Raw genomic sequence first — 21,712 nt, forward strand, 5'->3', positions numbered from 1 at the left:
AGCATTACTGAGTTTGTCTCTTGCGTCCAAACTCAACATTTCTAAGCAAAATAAAAATGTGAAACAAATTGACATTCTACCCAAATACCGTATACCATGGAAAACGACTTTGGTTGATGCAGCACAAAATGCACAGTGTATACTTTCTTTTGGACATTAGTATATATTCAGTATTTATAAATCAAAACAGAGAAACTCTCCAGTAAAAAGCTCTGCACAAAAAGTAAAAGGGGGCTTGGTCCCCAACCTTATGTTTGAAATCCGATGAAATCCGTGTTTATGGGGGAGGAGATCAAAGATTGTGGGGTCGTTATGACGTACTGTACTGTATATAATATTATGTAATAATAAATACAGTGCGTATAATAATAAATAACTTTATTGATAAAGTTACCCTTACCGGCATTCTCATATTTAAAATTTAAAATTCGGAAACTCGACCAGACAAGAGTATCATGGCAGCAATCTGTAAAATAGCAAATCACTTATTCATATATACATGAAACATACACAGAAGATACTTCTCTGCTTCTTCCCGTCTTTAAACCATAAATCATGGAAGATTATCCAGACAGATAAAGTAGTGTTTCGTGTGTGGTTTAGCTATAGATTATAATATTTTGTAACATCCACTTAGTTATTTATATTGATTCTGTCTAACCAGACGCTTTATAAGTCATTTTAAGAGCATAATAATGGTTCTTATTTTTTCTATGTAGATATATTTCACAGGAGACCTATAATAAGAGACCGACTTAAAAATCCGGATTCAAGGATTTTGAAAAAAAAAATATTCAGACGTTTTAGGAGTTATTTTCTTCTCTCGTGAGTGTTTCCCATTAAACACATTAAATCATAAACGAGAAGATCACTCTATAAGTTCATCTTTAATTTTGGTCTATAAACATACTTGATCAATCAAGACTATGTAGCAATATATCACGTGACGTCTAATTGGAAGCAGGGAACGTGTAAATTATGTTCGGTTGTCAAGTTACAAGAAAAATCTGAAGCCGTTTGCGTTAGTGACTATATGCCTATCTGATGTATAGTGGATCCCATTGACATCAATTACTTAGGTTAAATAGGTACACATGCCTTACTATCACTCACTACTAACCACTAATGCTTAGTAAATAAACAAATTACAAACTTCTAACCAGCCTACAGACATACGAATAGGTCTTCTTCAAATAATCAACGCCGCTATCTACTACAAACTAGCCAGATTGCTTCTAAAAGACTCCCATCCTTTGTACTGATACACGTAGGTGGATTAAACATATATTATAATTATATTATTAGGAATGGTCTCATTATGGTTATCAGTCCGTGATGGTTCTGTAGTGCCGTCCATAATCTGACTCACTTTGTCAACCGTATTATTAGGTGGAATCAGGTGTTTCAGTCAGGATGAGCACCCATTCAGCACAGCATTCAATTTCTTAAGGAGACAGAAAACCATATTCACTATCGTAATTGGGCGACCTTCCGGCTTCTCAATTCACTGCGGGAATCTGAATTACTATAGATGCAGTTGACCCGAAGTAGCGATGGCAGACATTTTTTAAATTACTTTTTTTTTTATAAACAATAGTTTATTTCGTATGAACACAATGGAATTGAGTTTAAACGTCTCGTCAATACAATAGTTTGATTATTTTTAGACTAAAAGTCATTTCTATTGTACAGGGGAGTATTCTACACATGGACAGCGACATTTGCACCCAAGCTTTTTCGAATTCCAACTGAACTACCAATTTGTATTTTAAAAAAACCCACCTTTTTCGTTCACGCTGGTCGACGAGACACAGTTTCTTCGTCAGCCCCGCAGATGCCAACATCAACATAGTCGTACGAAACTTACACTGTCTGTCAACAATATTACTTCCAGTTGAGAACAGACACGAAGATGGTTGACATTTTAATTCCTAAATCGACGATTTTGCTTCCATTTAATAAAATTACAAATGTTTATTTAGTCTCTGTGTAGCCTATATGGAAGATGTGAAACGAATTAGAACCGCTTGCAAAATATGATACTCTAATTTAAATATGGTGGCTATTTAGAACAGAGATCTATTCTCTTAAGTAGATATGTAGTTCTTTGTGTAAAGAATGCAACATGCAACAGCAGCAACATGCCCCACAGTAGGTCAGTTGAAATATAATTTGGGTACAGACTAAGCCTAAAAGTGATCCTAAATCGGATGTTGCTGCCCCCAAACCTAAAGTCTTAGCAATCCACTATCGTTATAGACCTAGTGTACAATATGAATCACAAGCTGGTTGTGTAGGCTAATATAAATTTCAATTCTAGTCAGGTGAGCTGATTACACTTCAAAATTGTGATGCATAGCGAAAAGTTTATCTAATGACTTTAAAATAATTAATATTAGTATACTTGTCACTCGTCTCTATCTGTAAAACATTTAGAGAGAAAATAAACATGCATCGAACTACATAATGTTTTGAAACTCATTTGGGATCAGATTGGGTTTCAAACAGCACCTGATATGACTACAGGTTATGTGCAACCCATGAAAACAATGGCCATGAACACTGACATTGACTAATTACTATGTTTTTCAACTCTTACCCCAGGGTATCATTAATCTTGCCATTGGTTCGACAAATACAAATATTTCCTACTTAGACAAATCTATGAATCATAATTAATTCGAAATGACGCTTGCCAATGAATGATAACTGGCCACCATGTTGGTTTACTGGAATAATTGAAATGTATTTGTATTTAGACAAGTGAGAAGCTATTATGGCAAGTTGATGACACCCTACCGACGATATACACATATTTATAGTAATGTGGTCATTTTAATGTCAACCCTTTGACGTATGGATTATTGGTTCAATCATTTTATAAGCAAGACAATTGTAGGCGGATTTATTTATGGTTTCAAAATTTTTCTTTTATTGTTTGCCCATATGTTAACTGAATGTGTCCGAATTAGAAATAACAAAAATTCGCAATTATTGAACAACCATTTTGCAGGCGTTGTTAGTCCCGGAATGACCCAGTTTGTAACGAGTGGACGTTACACTCAATTTCTCTATCTCTCTTTGCAGGCACTCCCCCGTTAATAATTCCAAAGCATATGTCCAATTTATGTTCAGGTGAACATTCGAAGCAAATTTCAAAGAGGTCCCCGACGAATCGAGTAAATTCGTTAAAGGGGAATAAGATGACTCTACGATTTAGTTATTGTTGTCCGGGATACCGGCCTTGTTATCATATAATCTGACATAAACTCCCTTTTTTACACTCAAGAATTATATAAATAAAACTTTCTTAATTAAATACACAGAACACATAGATTTTACCTCTTTAAATACTTCGCTGTCTATGTATACAAGAACTATACATACAAGGGAAGATAACTACCAATATAAAACACGAAACAGGACGCTGTAGTTCAAGTGTTCTTCTAATGTTCAATATTTGAACAGATTCAATAAGGAAATGTTTTTATGTGAGTAGAAGAAGTCAATAAATCGACAATAAAGCAATGTGTTGTATGTATACAGTGGAAGACGATTACGGGTTTAGCTGTGTCGGTGCTTAACTTTGTACATAGCCTCATTGCGAATTATTGAAATTTACGATTTTAAAATAGCCATCGCTTGGCCATAGACTCATAATTCTAATTAATTAGTTCTTTACACATAAATAGTACAACACTTATAGTTTAACCTAGGAGATGCTAGTCTAGTTTGGTTCAAGGAGCCAGACAGACAGTTTAAAGGTTCAAAGAGAGGCGAGGCGACGGCAAAACTCTACCTGATTAAACCAATGCTATTGTTTAAAAAGACCTCTTTGATTCCGGTCAGAAATAAAATTATCGATTTCATTTGATTATATATGTTGATTTGCTCTGTGTAAGGTGTGGTGACTGTTTTCGTTGAAATTTTTAAGCATACAGGTCGAGCCAGTCTTAACATATATCCGATTTTGTGTTCCACTGTCGACACAGTGAGACATAAATTAAACTAAAACTAGTAAACACGCCAACGAACTAAATTTTTTAAAAAGTGGTTAGAGCTTTCGCGACCATTAATCGAAATAACACCAGATTAACCCCATGCAATACTTTAAATTGACCTAAATCAAACAGGATTAGCCTCTAGTACAGTAGGTCCGGAAAGTTTCGAATTGACTGAATTATTGTCGAGAGACATGTAATTCAGTTATGTTATAGTTCTGCCAGTTCCGGTACTTAGTGTGGTGTGAATAGAATACCATCGTCAAACCCGAGTAACATACATAACCAACAGCTATTGTCATATTCCACTATAAATATATAAAATATTCAAAAATCCAGGAACTATCCGATATGGTTCGGTCTATTCAAACTTCCACAAAATCATTTTTCTCGTTTTGAAGTTTTTGTGGGTTATCTGGATTGTTTAGATATTTTCTTAGCATATTTTGTGGATGAAATCCTCTTATTCACTCCATTGTCACTGTTCTTGTGATTGAGAGGATTCGGTTCCGGAACATTCAATCAAGTACACACACCATTTACTTGCGGCGCTCTAGTTCTGCTGCAAAGAATGTAGATGGACTAGAATGGAAGGTGTTAGGTTTAATAGTACCAATAATAAAGTAGAAACACCAAACATACCGATCTGTCTTTATCGTTAATTATATACAGTCTATTAAGATTGTCAGTGTTAATTATACTACCATCATATACCAGTCATTTATATACACCAGATGGGTTTGTACCTTGTTAATGGTAGCAATTCATGTTTTTACCTCTTCTACAGCAACAAAACATCCTTAATACCACACTAGATTCCACGCGGCGTTAAAACCTGACCACTTCAAAGGAAGTCTGCGTCTAAGAGATTAAAAGATAACTTTCATTTTATACCATCAACTAATGATTTCTTAATTAAATTATCTAAGGTAAGAAGAGGGCGTATGTTTAATTATTTAATGTCCAATTACGAGATCTTAATTATGACTTGTCATATTTAGATATCATCTTGAATGGTTAAATGGTTCATATTCCTAGATAACTGGTCATGTCAAGATTGAAGTTTGTTTCGATACCATTAATTAGAAAATTCGTCGTGATTTGACTATAATATAGGTACGCCGGGAGATTCAAAATTGAGACAAATCAGTAAAAATAGTTTTCGATTCATCGTGATTTGACTATGGGCCTATAGGAACGCCGAGGGATTCAAAATATTGAGACAAATCTGCCAATCCATCTCTGTGTACACATTACACTCCAGGGCGGTTTTATGGAGTTCAGCGGGCCCCCTGGTGCAAAATGTTCTATTCTAATCAGACCATAGCTCATAGTCTATGTCGAGTGGACGTTAAACCCCATCTCTCTCTCTCTCTCTCTCTCTCTCCCTCTCTCTCATATCTCTGTAAAAGATGACTGCCTTTAACACGTGCCGTCACAGCACGCGGCGTCAATCATAGGCTGAATGTCGCGTGCATTGTTTATATAAGACGTTGCTGCTTTGGCCAGAATGCTGCCCTTTAGTCATTTTTATGCACTAAATAGGAAATAATTTTGACCTACAAATACGTCAAACGTCTTTATTTATTTTTCTAATACATAAAAAAAATGTTTTAGAATTTAATTTGTCGGTGGAAAAAAGTTAATATTTGAGACTCATTAAGTAGCATTGTTGTCATCCTTATCATATCAGTGATTGTAGCGGCCTAGCGATTATTCACTGCTGATCAGTGTGTCCCTAGCAGTGTTTCGTTTTTTAGAAACAAATCCCAGTCAAACACTGCCGTACCGCAAATTTATGTTCCAAATTATGATTGGTTTAACAGTCCTATCAACAACCAATACATTGCAAGGTAATAAAATCAGTCGGGATTAACCAGCTCTAAATATGTCACCGTAAAGTGTCTGGTGACAATCGCGGCCATATTACGTCATAACGCGGACAATGTATTACGCTCAATTAACTAGTGCATAACAGAATATTGTGTGATAAACGAGGTTATCCAAAATTGCTACATAGTAAACATTGGGTAATCGCCGCGCACGTGGAATCTTTTTGTCACCTCTTGGAGCACACAGCAGACGAACAATATTTTCACCATCTTTTAATACATTTATTCAACTGTCCGAAGACCCCAGACCAAAGTGAAGGGCTGTCATGTTACGTATTGTGTTTCAAAAAACTGTGTAGAAATATGGTTAGAGAGGGATTTCTCTGGCCATTGCTTTAGGAATATGGCCTGGCCAAAGCTTGGATTTTCGTGTATATTGTCGCTGATACTATATAAAAAACTGGTCGTGAAACACGTATTTGTTAACATATATTTTACTTGAATCTTGGGTTATTTTGAATATATTATATACAATTAAGCAACTTTATTTTCTTGTTCAAGGTGATAATGCCTTTAGCGATCAAAATCGTTCGCGCCTGGTTTCGCTCGGCGGTAGCAAGCCCGTAATAGAAAATTTGTCAACAAAGCAAGGAAACGGTCAAAGAAAACGCTAATAAAATTTAGAATTTTTCAATCTGAGCCCTATCGTTATGAAATATCCAGTGGTTGCGGATCTACAATCAATTTAGCATAGGTGATTTTTTAAGTAACAGTAAACCTATATTATAACCAATGCCACAAGAGGGGGGAATTAATTTTGCTGTTCTGGCTTATTTCAGTTCATTTAAATGTCAAATATATAATTGCATCTGTTTATGTAATGGAAGATTAATATTTGGCAAGGCTACGTAGTTTCTGCTTTAAAAAAAAAAGTGTGATAAAAATGGCGGAATGTGTGGTTGATAATGTTATCAGATCCGCAGTAAATAAATCCTTATCTAAATTTTACAAGTATAAAAAGCAAACCTTATGCCATGTATTTAAATCCCAAATGCATTGTAATAAGGAAAATAGTGCTAAACGTGCCATTTAGATGGTTGATTCTGGTGAGATTTACTATAAACTGTTTCTTCAATCAACTGTTCTAATTGATTTACATAGCGAATATTAAAAACACTTGAATTTCGAAATCAGTAGTAGACAATTCGTGGTAGGTTTTGAGTCGAAATGAAACGTGTACACGGGACCTCGTTTTTTGCTGTATCACTCGAAGGACTAGACGGGGGTTTCGGGGTACAGTAGGTTAAAAACTTTAAAGAAATCTGTCATGAATATCTCTTTACTTTTCTGTGATTGTTTCTCATAGTATATATAAAAGATTGACATTTGAAAGGATATCAAAAACTGTTGATAGGAAACATGCCAGAGAGAATGTATTTATCTAAATTCAAGAACAGTTTCTAAACATAATGCGTGCAAAGAAGAAACGGATAATCGAAAGCCAAAACCATTGATATAAGATAACTTCTACACATTGATAGCAACTTACATAATTTGCCCTCGCATGCAGGTTTTGGTGTAACGTATCACCGGTTGGCATACCGACCAAATTCTCTTCCTGCCAAGATTATCTTGTAGTCTATGGAATTGTTTGATAAATATGGCGGATAAAATAACAGTAACATCAGATGAGTTTCATATCTCGCTGATTTACTCCTAATTCTCTTTTCTTCTAAACAAGAAAATAACAGACGTGTGCACGTAACTATAAGTCGATATATTCCTAAGATACATAAGAAACATGATTTTTGTTTTATTTTTGGTTTCTAGGCAATAAAACAACAATGAGGTGCAATTTAAGATGTGGAACAATAAATCGTAATGGAGTTTGAAACATGCCTTTCTCGTGTTTCCTGTTATTAAGATATGTATATGAATTGTGTTGATAACGGCCATGTTGTTGTTCAACAATCTACACCTAATAATTTTATCTATATCTCCTTAATAATAAATCTGCCTCTGCAGGAACCAAACGGATATCTCGCAGACGACATATTGTGGATCTATAGAAATTTATCAAAATTGTAATTGGTTTAGTTTCGTATTTAGACATGCGAATTCCTGATGTCTGTTGTTGTTAAGAAGATTTCCCGTCTGCTACTAAATGGATAAACTCACGATAATAAAATATCAAATATTTTCTGTTCCTTGATTGCTGACATACATCATAAATATAGATTACGGTCCGATATCAATTCATCAAGCTACTATCGGAAGGTAAAACATTTCATATTGTTTTTCATCCAAAGGATATTTGGACAATGGCTATTCAACATTTAAAATTTAATTTTGCAACATAATTTATTTTGAACAGTCATGACGGAACTAAGTCTTCAAATGCAAGTGCGCAGTTTAAAGTTTAATTTGAATTAACGAATACGAAGAACTTCGGCCGAGAATACACATCGCAGGCGACACGCGATCGCGACCATTTCAAAAACTCCCATACGTCTCGCAGTTGTTAAGATATATATTATTTAATCGTGGAGTTCCTCTTTAAACAGCCTAAAGGTACAATCGAACGTTGAAAATCTATAATGCAATATTTGTATAGTTCATCGTCATCGTGTTGGAATTAGTCCCTTGCTGTAGGGCATGATACCAGAATAATGGTGAGATCGTGACCCGGGGATATTAATAGTGACAGCAGGGAGGTATATTCCAGGTGCAGTATGTATAACTAGCATATAGACGTTCTCTGTGTTCTAAAATAAATCCAAGAGCTCGCGCTCGATCTGACCACTTACGTATAAGTACTATGCAGTTTCTAAAACCCGCAGTTTCTTTTTCTCTGTGTGTGTTACACGAATTCTTAATCTGAAGTTGGGAAATACGACTTTCAATAGAGATTTAGCGCCTTTAGCCATCAAACGGACACAATGTGAAGGAATTGGGGGGGGGGGGGGGTCTCGGTTGCCAGTCCAATACGATAGATTTGATAGATTTAGCTCGGCTGCTTGTGCAGGCAGTGTACAGTGTCGTCGTTTATCCACTTGATTCCCCGGATTCGCACGACACCGATTTGTTGGAAATAAATTGATACTGTTGTTTTATCTCCCTTCTAACAAGGGTATTTTTTTTTAATGTATAAACCTTTATTTGTTAGTTGTATTTTTATGCCAGTGATGTATGACACAGATGGTTCATCGTCACGTATTTATACCATTTCATAATCAATCATTAGGCGAAAACATTAAGATTATTGCCATGGACCCTTTTAGACCATACGATAGGTCTATATAGTGCCTGGTTATATTTATATGAAAGGATATGGTCTTGTAGATACATAAGGACGATTTTGTTAAATATGTTAGAGAAATAAAATGTTTAAGAGAAGAAAGAGAGAAGAAAGAAGAGCGAAAGAATGACTTTAGGCCTATATATAGACTTAAAATGTGTATCATACCTAATAATAGGTAGACCAGAAGTCTGTGTCTAGTTCATCTCTCTAGGAAATATATTAGATCACACCTTTTTTGTCCGGTCACAGTTCTGTCAGGTCAGTGCCGACGTGATGCGGGATGACTTGTGGCGCAATGTTTGAGCTGTTCTCATTGTAGTCTGAAATTATCCGTTCGACTCGATTGTTTGATCTATTCTTGAGATTGAGAGAATCCCGAAACAACCAATCGAGTATCACACATTCAACATCATCTGTATCGATTGCTTTATGATGTAATATGAAATGTTTTAACAATTAACTTTTAAACTTACCGATTTGATGGATATATCAAAATAGTTCTCTAGATAAATATAAATTCTTCTGAAACCTGAAAAAATAAACATATACATAAACTTAAAAAGTAATAAATCAACGAAAATTCCAGTCTAGTATTTGTCGAGTCCAAGAACAAAACAAAACGTGCTTTTACAAATATTTTAGTCTAATTTTGGTAAGAACTTTAATGCTTATACAATTTTAATCGCTCGACCCCACCACCATTGATATGATTCTTTCATCATGGAGTTCCAAATATATCAACCCGTAGTGAAGTAATTATTTTGGAGACCTTAGTGAAAAGGTTGAAATATCGACCCCTAGTGATATTGTCTCAAATAGAACAATACATCGTAAAATAATAGTACAGGATGAATGGCCTGGCAAGGAACAGCACCCATTCGTTCATTACATTTCTTATTTCATTAAGGGTTTAACATAATATGAAGTATAATGAAAATTGTTTGAAATTATTTGTTTCCCCTGGGTATATTTAAAACCAGTTCCACAAGTGTAACACCCACTCAAATATAGTTCATTCCAGAGAGAATACAGATTGTAGCTGATTATAATTTGTCATATTGTCAAATAAGACGAATGAGAGTCCAGATCCAGTTGTAATGGTTTAATAGGAGAAACAATATATCATAACAAATGGTTTTTCTTGATAGATTCGATTTAAAACTGCCATGAATAAGTTGCAGGACATTGTCTCTACTCTTTATTTCAAGGGAGGGTGCCAGATTTCTCAGGAAACCTAAAATAAAAAGTTGGTTTAACTATACAAATCAAAGGCCAAATATGAAAAAAATAATAGCCTACTAACATTGACCGAGAATTTCAAATACAAATATTTTGGGATTCAGATGTAAGAGTAACTTGATAATCGCGACGAGTCGACGACTATAATTTAGACAAGAATATAAACCTGGTGATTAAGATGATCAACAGATGCATAGTTATAACATCATAATAATATCAATCTTCAGCATGTTTGTGAAGTTGCTTTTGACGCCCTCTCTATATAATCAACCCCGCACGTCTGCGAGAAGTTGAGAAGTTGAGTATTGTTAATATGGATATTTGTTTTAATAGTACCAGAATTTAAAACTAAGCTGTTTATGATTTATGAAGAAATCTAAATTTTACGTTCAGTTTGAAAATATATAGCCATTATAACCATTGTCACTGCCCAGTAAAAGTATGACTCGATCATCTAGTCCGACTTCATCTCGAATGAATAGTAGTGGCTATGGGTTCATATAGGAGACAAGATACCAGACAAGGCAGTAATCCCTAACTTACAGAATGCGCCATGAAGAAAACGCCATTGCTAAGACCAAATGAATTCAAATGGGAATCATGCAACATCACGAAATGTAACTATAAGTATCTATTAGAGATAGTTTGGTGCTTAATTAGATTCATAGAGAGTTTTATCTGGGACTACTTTGTCATTTTCTACTAAAGATACCGAAATTAATACTGCACTTGTGTGTGCTTGGGTAATCACGAAAAGTGCACAGGGTATATTACCGAATCTATAAGTTTTATTTAAAGGGACAGTGCCAGATATTACAGAGGTGTTTAATGATGCCATTTATATTGGAGATAAAAGTTGTTTTTCTGTCAATTCCCCAAACTTTTTCTAGGTTTTTCATCAGATCGAGGCCCATTAATCGAAGAAGGATACAGACACAATTTATTCTCAAACGCGGTAGCCGTCATTATTAAGTTTATACCAATTAATTAAACTTTTGAGCCGATAACTTTCGAAAGAGGAAATATTCTGAAGCCACATTTTTGTTATTATTAAAATCAATATAAAAATATATCTCTAGGTCACCAAATTCTGCTATGTCCCTTCAACTGAGATATCAGTGAATATAAAAACAAGTTACTTATTTATTACAGTCGACTCATCGTATTGCAGATAATTTGAAAATTAACCAAATATTTTGTTTTGATTCGAAAGATAAAATTTAATGCCCTCGGAAATATTTAACGATAAAACTAGTTATAAAAGCCATGCGGAAAATTCATTGATGGACCGTTTGATATACAAGTATATATATAATTGCAACAATTAACACGTGATTAGTATCTGTAGTGCAGGACTAACGTCTTTTAACGGTGTAACGAGTAAGGTGTTAACAGCTCTAGAAGGCAGAACAGACATCGTTGGCATCGTAAATATTTACCACACGAAACAACAGATATTTCAGACATCTTTAAATACATTCCCATAATTATATCATCTTCCACAAAACAAACTATTAATGTAAAAACAGAAACAAAAGAAGAGCGCTTTAAGATACTGAAATTCGAGATACTATCCGCACTCGCGAAGATGCTCCAATTCGGTGATAATGGCATGTGTGGAGTGGCATTTTGTATACCAAATCGAAATGGAGCATACAATTAAATAAATAAATTAATAAATTACCAGGTAGGTTAAAATATCAAATTTATATTGGTGGCATGCTGAAAACTAGCGGTAATATACCTTTAAAGCAGAAAATTTTTCTCGCTGTCTTGTTTTCTTGATGATTGTTTTGACAGACAGAACCGGTTTTTTTTCAACTTCCAGAAAATATACTTTTTATATTTATACAATTTTTCGAGCTGTAAGTTCAGATAATAGTTGGCCATCATGTCAGACAAAATGGTATTATTGTAATATACCTTCTTTATAAGGTCTAAGCTGTACAAATTATGATACGTCTAAGCCGAACATCAGTCAATAGAATTATTGATGAAGAGATAACCATGTCGATATATTCACACTAATCATGTAGTTTATGGTCAAATGTCCGGCTTAGGCCTACTTGACCACTCATTGATTGTCCATTATAGATAACCTAGATGAAAGACCCGTTGGTCACCCCCTCTTTCAACTTTGAATATTGTTGATAATTAGGGAATAATTGTAATTTATCAAACGTTTTATCAGAACAAATAGTCAGAATGTACGACCATTATTTCAATTACAGAACATCTGCATTTACACCGCGACATTATTCCAGATTAAAGCAACGGTGTTGTTAATTACAAATTCGCGAGGATTTATTAGTTAAATTATTATTAAAACAGTAATACCCCACGCAACTGCATGTACATGCATAACTCTGGGCAATTAGATCTAATTAATGGAACTGAACGATCTTATACGATATCCTGAGCTCTAAGTATATATTTTTGGGAGCTGAGACTGAATTGATGACGTTGTTGATCCCAACAGCCACAAGTTTCATTTACCCATTTTAGCAAATTCTAGTGTGAGAGTTAAATTTATTTATCGCAGAAAGTTTCAGTTTCATATTTTAGCAAGTTAAGGTTTGCGAGTTTCAATTGTTTATCACAGAAACTTTATTAAATTACTTGAAGAACCAAAAGAGTCGAAGTTGGAGAGCTCAGTACAGCGCTGTGGCGAATATTTGGTTTTATATTATGGAGAGAAATTGTCACTTCAATGAACACAATTTACAATGTGTCCCTTGGCCATCGCCAATTAAGTTACGTAATGTGAATACCATCGTTACGTCGCCATTTAATGCCCAATTTACGATGTGACATTGGTAAGTTAATACAATTTTTAGACGCCAGCATAGCAAATGCCATTAACCATTATTACATAAATAAAATAATATGTACTATAGACCAACATTATATAGGAGAAGTTATTAATGATGCAAATAATAAAAATGACAAATAATTTCTCTTTGCTGGCCTAATCTATCAATTTACTGTTATTATCTATATAGTTGAACTATTTAGGTATACACCATGTAGACAATAAACCAACGATTAAACATTAAACCTAATGTATAGCTCATTTTATTAGACATAGAACTCCTGGGAAAGTAGATAACTGTTAAATTCGGTTTCTGGAATAATGGTCTCTAATCGTTAATTAAACCCAATATTTGCGATCTAGCAGTACTGCATAGTGGCTGCACTGTGGCTACATTTACATACAAACTCATACACCCTCAAAAGCTCACATCTGACCGAACTTTGATCGCCATGAAATAAAGTGACACTCCAACTTAATATAAAAAACATAATTATTCTTTTCAACCATACATCTCCTAGCCGTATTCGGTGGATTGTGGGGAACATGCAGCCCCGCACACCCTAAAAAACATAACAACAAAAGACCCATTCTATTACACCAATATGTCTAAAGATACGATTATTCGAGCAAGAAAGGGCATTCTCGGGCAAAAATAACATTTACTGAGCAGAAGTAACATTTGCAGTCGATACAAATTTTACAGTCCTCCAAATAATACAGGATCCCAAATGCCTCTGATACACCATGGGATAAACTTCAAGGCAGTTTACATCTTCTCTTCATTCTCAAAAGTCAGATGTGTCCAAATCGTCAACGTTTACTGCTAGAAATAATATCGGTTTTGTGAAGGTTTTCATTTAAAACAGTTCACGGACCTAACAGATGCAATGAGTGGCTTAGAAAACTTTATAATTAACAAGAGGAGATAAAATAGCCAACATTCAAAAATTAAAATGTCAAAGAAGGGCAATCAATGAGAGTGCATTACAATTCTTCAAATCGCAGTATCAATGGGAGTACGAGATGTTCATTTTAACAAACTATCGATGAAAGCGCAACTCCTTCAACGAAATCGTAGTTTCAATTTGTTACAGTCAGTTCGATCTTTGTCTTTTTTCTTTTCCAAATAAGTGAACTTAATGTCAATGATGAAATACATCTAACACAAGAACAAAGACAGGATCAACTTGATTTTCCCATGTCATTCATCCCGCACGGTATCTGTATACTCTGTCAGGTCACTCCGGTGTAATTTAAATTTCCAATTACTCGAAAAGTAGTTAAGAGTTTGAGCTATTGGCTGGATTCTCATTAGGTTTGTGATAGTAATTACTGGAAAAACTAACGAGGAATCGACTACAGTCCAATATGTATGCTTTAGTCACGATCAAAAGGCGAAACAATAAAAGGAAGATAAACGTGAAGATATGTTATATACGTTAAACCAAGGATCATATAGAAAATGGTTAAACAACCCTATATATATAGCTTTTCTGTAGGAATTCCAAATTTTACGTCAGTAATAAGACAAAAGAAATTTATCAGATTGATGAATAGGCAAAATATAAAAATTACACACGATACCAAAGAACTTACCGTTACCCTTCTGGCTTTGAGACCATGCATTTTTAGTAAATATTCTTACTCATGAATAAATGCGCATATTCCAATGCATCGATTTTGAAGTTCAAAAGAGGAATAGCGGTTGGTTTCAGGATGTCCAGAATGCACGACTTCCGCTTTCATAACTATTCTGTAAAGCCTAAAGTTCCATGCAGAATTCCTGACGTATTTTGAAGTATTCAATAGTGTCTTGTCGTTGTTCAGTTCAGGGTGAGACACCGGAAACGGAATATCGTAGAGATTTTATAATAAGATTCTACTCGAGTATTCAGTGTTTTGCCAAAAGGCGAAGTCTCGTAAAACTATGGCTGACGTCATTTGGATGTTCGGGCCATTTGACTAGATTCTTCTTTGACCATCGGCACTGAACTCTTTCATTGTCGGAGAGAAATGATTTCCGTCAACAAAAACGTAATTAACTGGAAAGTAATGTTATCGAAAGTTTATTTTTCGTATATAAAGAGTGGTACATACTACACGAGGCGGTGTTTTTTCTACTTTAGCCACCATTTGATTATAACCCCAGGTCGTGCTTGTGAACAACATATTACGCCATCAGTAAATATGGACATCGATCCGCCAAAAGAAGAGATCTTGTTAAATCGCTCATGTCCAAATTAAAATACTCAGGTTTTCTTGTCTGATAAGGATAATTCGTTCCAGAAGACATTACCGAGAAAGTGAGAGACAAGATTTGCCTTAAAGGTAATGGAATCTTTGTCGATTTTCCGATTTCGTCCTTTGTTGTGTCGCATGCGGTACTTCTTATTTACTCAGATACACGACGTTTAGCCCTGGGGCGAGATTATTCTCTTTCTTGGGAATCCTGTATCGGATGTACTAGCAACTCGCCTAATGCCTGAAGAGATGTTGAACTTTCTAGCAGTAATAGGGATAATGATGGCATCTCTGTCAGTTCTAAACCAGATCTCGTCTGGTAGTAAGCTTTTCTGCAAACGAAACAAACTTGTTAAACGATCAATGTGGTGCTGAAACGAAGACAGAATTTAGCATGGATCATTTGCAGCTTTTATATTTCCCATATTGGCCTATAATAGATCAATAAACATTGAGTGCGGAACTGAATTGTATCCTGCAGATAATAACATCAATGGAACGAAACCTTTTGAAAAGGAACCAAATATCATAGATTAACCACGGGTTATCTCCATTTAAATAAATTGTGCCTTTCTTATACAAGGGGTTTGTCTCAGATACTGATTGCATAATCTGGTGATTTATCGTCTTAAAAGAAAATCATCCATCTTCGCGGTTAGCCATTGTTTCTCAAACCTTTTGATTCTAAAAGTCTATTAGAGTCGTTCGACCGTGTAGAATAGCGTTGGATATGTTCCTTTTATCGGTTGAATACGATATTGTTTTTTCTCATTCTTTGCATAAAGAAGTTTTTTTTTAAAACCTAAGCCTGGAGTATGGTCACAGAATTTTGTAATCTTATCTGCGCATGATTTTTGGTCAAATCGTGACTGTTGATACAAAGTGTATCATATCCGAATGAACGATGGGTTTAATCCCATCCACTATAAATCTATTTAATCCTCGGGATTATCGTCTCATATTACTTATTATAACTCATAAAGTGGTGGGTCATACAGGTCAAGTTGCTCAGATGTGGAGTTTTATGTGGAGGTCAAAGTTAACAGAACAGAACAGAAATTTTCTAATCCCCTTCTTCCGATCTCCTTGCATGAATCTAAGTTATAGTAATTTTCCAAATTCGATATTATTGTTTTACGTGCATGGCTGTCTCAATATTTGTTACATCGCAACTGCATATGACGTGTGTGAAATTTTTGAAATAGAAGAATAAATAGTTACGAAACTAATGCAATGAATGAACATTACGTTAAGAAAAACGGCTACCGAAGAATTATTCCGAACAATAGACTTGATAAGGGTATTTATAAGAAGCGAACGGATCACTATGATACAAAAATCACTAGATAGCCGAATGTGACGCACAATCGGTTCTCCATATGACAGGACTTGAAAGATTATCAAAGTATCTGGATTATTAAGTAAACATAGTTTCCATATTAGACCTCTTAAGGAGGATGCCATTCTAATAACACTTGAAGGTAACCAATAAAATGTACGAAATTTATTCGCGGCTTCTCAGTGTTTTCCTATTAGTTGTCACAGATGACAGACATCAAGTGTCGTGTAAACACGGCTTTATACTATAGATCCAGAAAGTGTGACTACGCAGTCATTTTCTTTGCGGTACGGAATGACGTTTGATGTGAGGAACTAAGATAACTTCCGTTGTTTGGTTTACGAGATGGTAACGATACAGGTTTTAATATTTTTCTTTGTAAATAACATTCACATGTCTACAGCAATCGGCAATCATGTTTGAAATATAGTTTTAAAAAACAAATAAGACCAATGTTCTGAAAATTATTAAACAATGAAATAATTCTATGAAATGTTTATATACATGGTTAGTTAATATGAGTTTAAATATGAGTTAAAAATGAATTATGTAAGATTTAGATAAACATAGATAATGAAAAAGGAACATATTGAAAAGTTTAGTCTCATGGAGAGGGGGTCTATAGACTTCTGTTTGTTCTCCAATCCAGTTTATGTGAATAAATATTGTTTAGAAAAAAAATTTCAGTCAAATTACTTTATTCTGAGCGAAATTATTAGTGTTTGAAGTTTTGATAAGAATCTCGATTTACATTGCTACCATTGTTACGATAATAAACGAAGTCTCGATTATGTATTTTTAAATTACATTATTAAATGGCAACCGTGTTTCAATCCATTAAAAATCGCAACCATTCGATGCACTAGGAAGTTGAATATGGACGTGTCATGTAGATAAATGTCTAATTACAACTAATATAACTTTGTGGCCTAAAGAAAGGCCAGCAATAGACAGATTTAGCTCTGACAATATTTTTAAGTATTGACTTTCATTTAAAGGAATAAGACGATGTCCAATTAATGGCAAAAACTTCATACAGGCTATTTAATTTTCATTGCTGGCAACCGTAATTGGTAATGCAGTGGATTATCTGTGATGTCTGGAAGGTGAGGCAGGGGTACCAGTTATTTGAGGTTCCTTAAATATAGATTTATGAGTTCATGTGCCTCAACCCCGACGAGACTTCAAGGCGGGTTTAATACCCCAATAATGCTTTAGGAAAAATGGACTAGTAATTATTGTTACTATACTGATCTAAAGCAAATAAAGATGGCGGTGTAAAATCAAAAGAAACCATTATAAACTTTAAATGAACGTAATTTAAATCAGAATAGACCGATATGAACAATATTTGGATCAGGATGTTGTTTAAAATAAAAATACTGGCATACCGGGGTCATGTTTCTTTGGCATATAACCACTATTAACATAAGTAAACCCAAAATTCCCTTGATAAATTCTTTATTTCAGATCAGTCATAAAACAGTGATGCAAATTTTAATTGGTTAAATATTTAATCAGTAGTACTAGATAATTCTAGATAATCCTAATAATGTCTTTCTTGATTTTTTCAACTAACGCTAATTAAACGCACGTTATTATGCTTTTTGTTTAAAATCCATTCGAAAAAAAGAATCCTTCCAAACAATTAACGTATAAATAGCGCAGTTTGTCGTCCTTGTTTGAAAAATACTGTTCCTTCTATAACTAAACTTCGTCACTGTACTAATGAATACAACTAATTATATTATTTAAATGTGAATCTTTTTACGACAGGCGTTAAAAAGTCGTTACACAACTGTTCGTGACGTGAGGCAATTATTTCCAGTAGAAACGGCGCATCTCGGGAGTATGGAGATTATTGAATTAATCAAAATAATTCTTCTAGTTTTCCAGACCATTTAACAAATTCAAATATCTGGCGACAAACAGAATTACAACCAAAACTAATTTTACACATCAATGGGTCGCAGCAAGAACATGTGAGATATACATTAACACCTAAATAGTTATAGGTTTAACGGTGTTGGCTACAGACTAACTGCAAATACAGTGTAACAATACATCTGACAACGGTCTATATTCGTGTATTTAAATATAGGTTCCGATACACGATGATTAGTATCTGAATTTAACTTGGTGTATGCGAACGCAGGCAATTTGAATCCGGGTAAAACGCAGGATGTTGATCAAAAATTTCGTGTAGCAGCACACTTTGAACTCAATGATATACATTCTTTAATTCCTTAGAGGAAGCATAACTGACACAATGTCTAAACATAAGCATTAGCCTAGTGGATGATCTGTTTTTAAAAGGGTATGATGGGTAAGGGCGCACACTTTCAGTTGGGCTAAAAGCAAATCTTATCACTTCTAGAAAACAACGTGAAGGTGCCAGACGCTTCCATTTTTTATTGGTATATGGGGGATCGGATTGCCCATTAAAATGGCATAGCATCTGTCATAATGCTGATAATTTGTAAAAACAAGTACATGTAGCTGATTTTTACTCGAATTTCAATATCTACGTCAGTTCGTAGGGTTATCTCCCCAGCTTTGTCTATGAATAAACAGATTGACGACGTTCGTTCAAAATGTGTGTTCCATCTCCGCAATATTGGTTCCATCCGAAATCTAATTACTCCTTCTGCCAAGGCAACACCAGTCCGTTCTCATGTATTTTCCCGTTTGGACTACTGCAATAGTTTACTGGCCGGAATTAATAAAACGTCAATTTATAAACTGCAGCGCATACAAAACAAAGCAGCGCGGATCGTAACACGAACTCCTTTGAGAGACCGTATCACCCCTGCACTTAGGTCACTTCACTGGCTTCCAGTGCAAGCAAGAATTGACTTTAAATTGATATCTCTCACATATCAATGCATATACTGTGAAATGCCATCTTATCTGAAAGAACTGGTGGTACCTTACATGCCATCAAAAAATCTAAGATCAAGTACTAAGAACAACCTTGTCGTTCCAAAATATAAACTAAACTCCATTGGAGCTCGCTCATTTAGTGTTGTTGCTGCCAATATGTGGAACTGGCTACCTGAAAATCTTCGATCCAGTCCATCATTAGACTCCTTTAAATCCAGATTGAAAACATACTTATTTGAAAAATATTTGCAAGAGTGATTATGTGTTTTTTGTAGCGCTATGAGCACGACTATATGTGGAATTAGCGCGATATAAATGGACTTATTATTATTATTATTATTTATATTTTGACTTTTCAATAGAATTTTTATATTGACATTTGATAGGATTGTTTGTTTGGAAATAAGGAAGATCTGGTTTCCGACATAAGTTTCATATAACTGTATTTCCTAAACACTCTCTTCATTATAAACCCAAACCACGCAAGATGGAAGTTTGTTCAGAAATGAGGCAAACAGAGAAATTAGAAGCAATTATTGATATAAATGTCCTAACGTCTTATTTTTACCTCATTAAGGCAATCTTGGGAACTGATTAAGTGCACTCAGAAAGAAAATATCGTCTCGGGATGTTTTCTTTCATAATTCCAATATTAAATGTTCTTATCAAGTCAGTTATCGACGATTCCATGGCAATAGTCTAATGGTATTTTTGATGATGTAAGTATAAAGTTCATATATTATGATGTCTATTGTCATTTTGATTATATATATATTCAATAAAAAGAAAGAAATCTAAGACAGCTAGATAAAGAGTTTCCTCTTAAATCCACATCGAGCACGTCTCGAAGAATAAATAGATATCCAAAAGAATCAATTCCGTTCCCTGTGTGCTGAACAAAATCTTTATTTTATTAATAACAAACATATCGTGTACTGCTCTTATGGGTTCTTCAAAAAACATTTACAAATTGATCCGTTTATTCGAATTGAAAATCAACAAATATTGAAGACTCCACAATATGTTTATTTTACCATTCTCATCTTTCCCCCAACGCCTACATCAAAGACGGTTCATCACCTGTGGCGAAACTCATCTTTGATCTTGGCACCGGGATCCATATTCGTTTTAATATGAATAAAACATCCGTGTTATTAAACTCTAACTCTGACGAGAATTCATGACTGATATAGTATTCTCATATTCCATTATTTCGTGGATAAAATTATGTCTTAAAACCATTTTTTCGTTTGCAGACAGCTAAAGAGAAGAAGAAAGAATATTATTTAGAGTGGTGGCTATTGAAAATGTCATCGATTCTCGGCGTCTGGTCCAACTTGATTGCAAGAAGCCATTGTCGCACAATTTTTATTAGGTGTATGTTAGGCGTGTTGTGTAAACGACGAATCCTACATATTAGTACAACGTACTTGACGTACAAATCAATTGAATCAACTTGTAGAATAACGGTAATACAAGGCTAATCACAGAACTCTTATCCTTCCTTATTAACTCACTCGCTTTCGCTTCCACTATTTTTCGTTCTGCTTCAATGGTGATTGGTTCTTATTTTCGGAATTAAAATCGAATTTGTCCATCGACCCAGTGGATGCTAGAGATAATAAGCAAGACAATTATTGATAACTGAATAAAGCATGAACGACGTCGTTACCTTGAGCGTTCAAAATAATAACATAACCGATTAGTCTTGAGGAAAGATGAAATAACACAGCAGCCCGCAGCCAGGGGTCATTATAAGCTCGGAATAAATGTTGTAATCGATATTTCACAAAGAACAATTTTATTACCAATGCTTCATTTGTTGAAGTACGTATGTTCGATTAGTGTCTACGTACGATTTGATCAACCGATAAGTATAAAATGGTGTCGTATCATCAGATAACACTGTCCTATATTTTAAGTTAAGATGGGGCATGTTGATACAGGTGCTGCTAGGTGTGCTGATTGCAATATCTTGCTCAAATTATTCTACAGGTATTATTGGCAGGAGAGGAGTGATGTTTTTATAAATATGGTCAATACTAGGGAGGGCAATTTTAC

The 21,712-nt window shown here is 34.6% G+C and overlaps 1 protein-coding gene across 4 annotated transcripts in view; it reads right to left on the reverse strand.

Annotated features, from left to right (window-relative positions):
- The window catches only part of LOC126816564 (uncharacterized), a 124,044-nt gene that overhangs the window by 80,991 nt on the left and 21,341 nt on the right, over window positions 1–21,712 (reverse strand). For all 4 annotated transcript variants that reach the window (XM_050543234.2, XM_050543233.2, XM_050543235.2 and 1 more), the window contains exon 2: window positions 9,608–9,663. The gene's annotated coding sequence lies outside the window, so the exon portion shown is untranslated. The remainder of the gene's footprint in view (window positions 1–9,607; window positions 9,664–21,712) is intronic.

Source organism: Patella vulgata, chromosome 3, assembly GCF_932274485.2.
Source record: "Patella vulgata chromosome 3, xgPatVulg1.2, whole genome shotgun sequence".
In the NCBI taxonomy this organism is placed as follows: Eukaryota; Metazoa; Mollusca; class Gastropoda; family Patellidae; genus Patella; species Patella vulgata.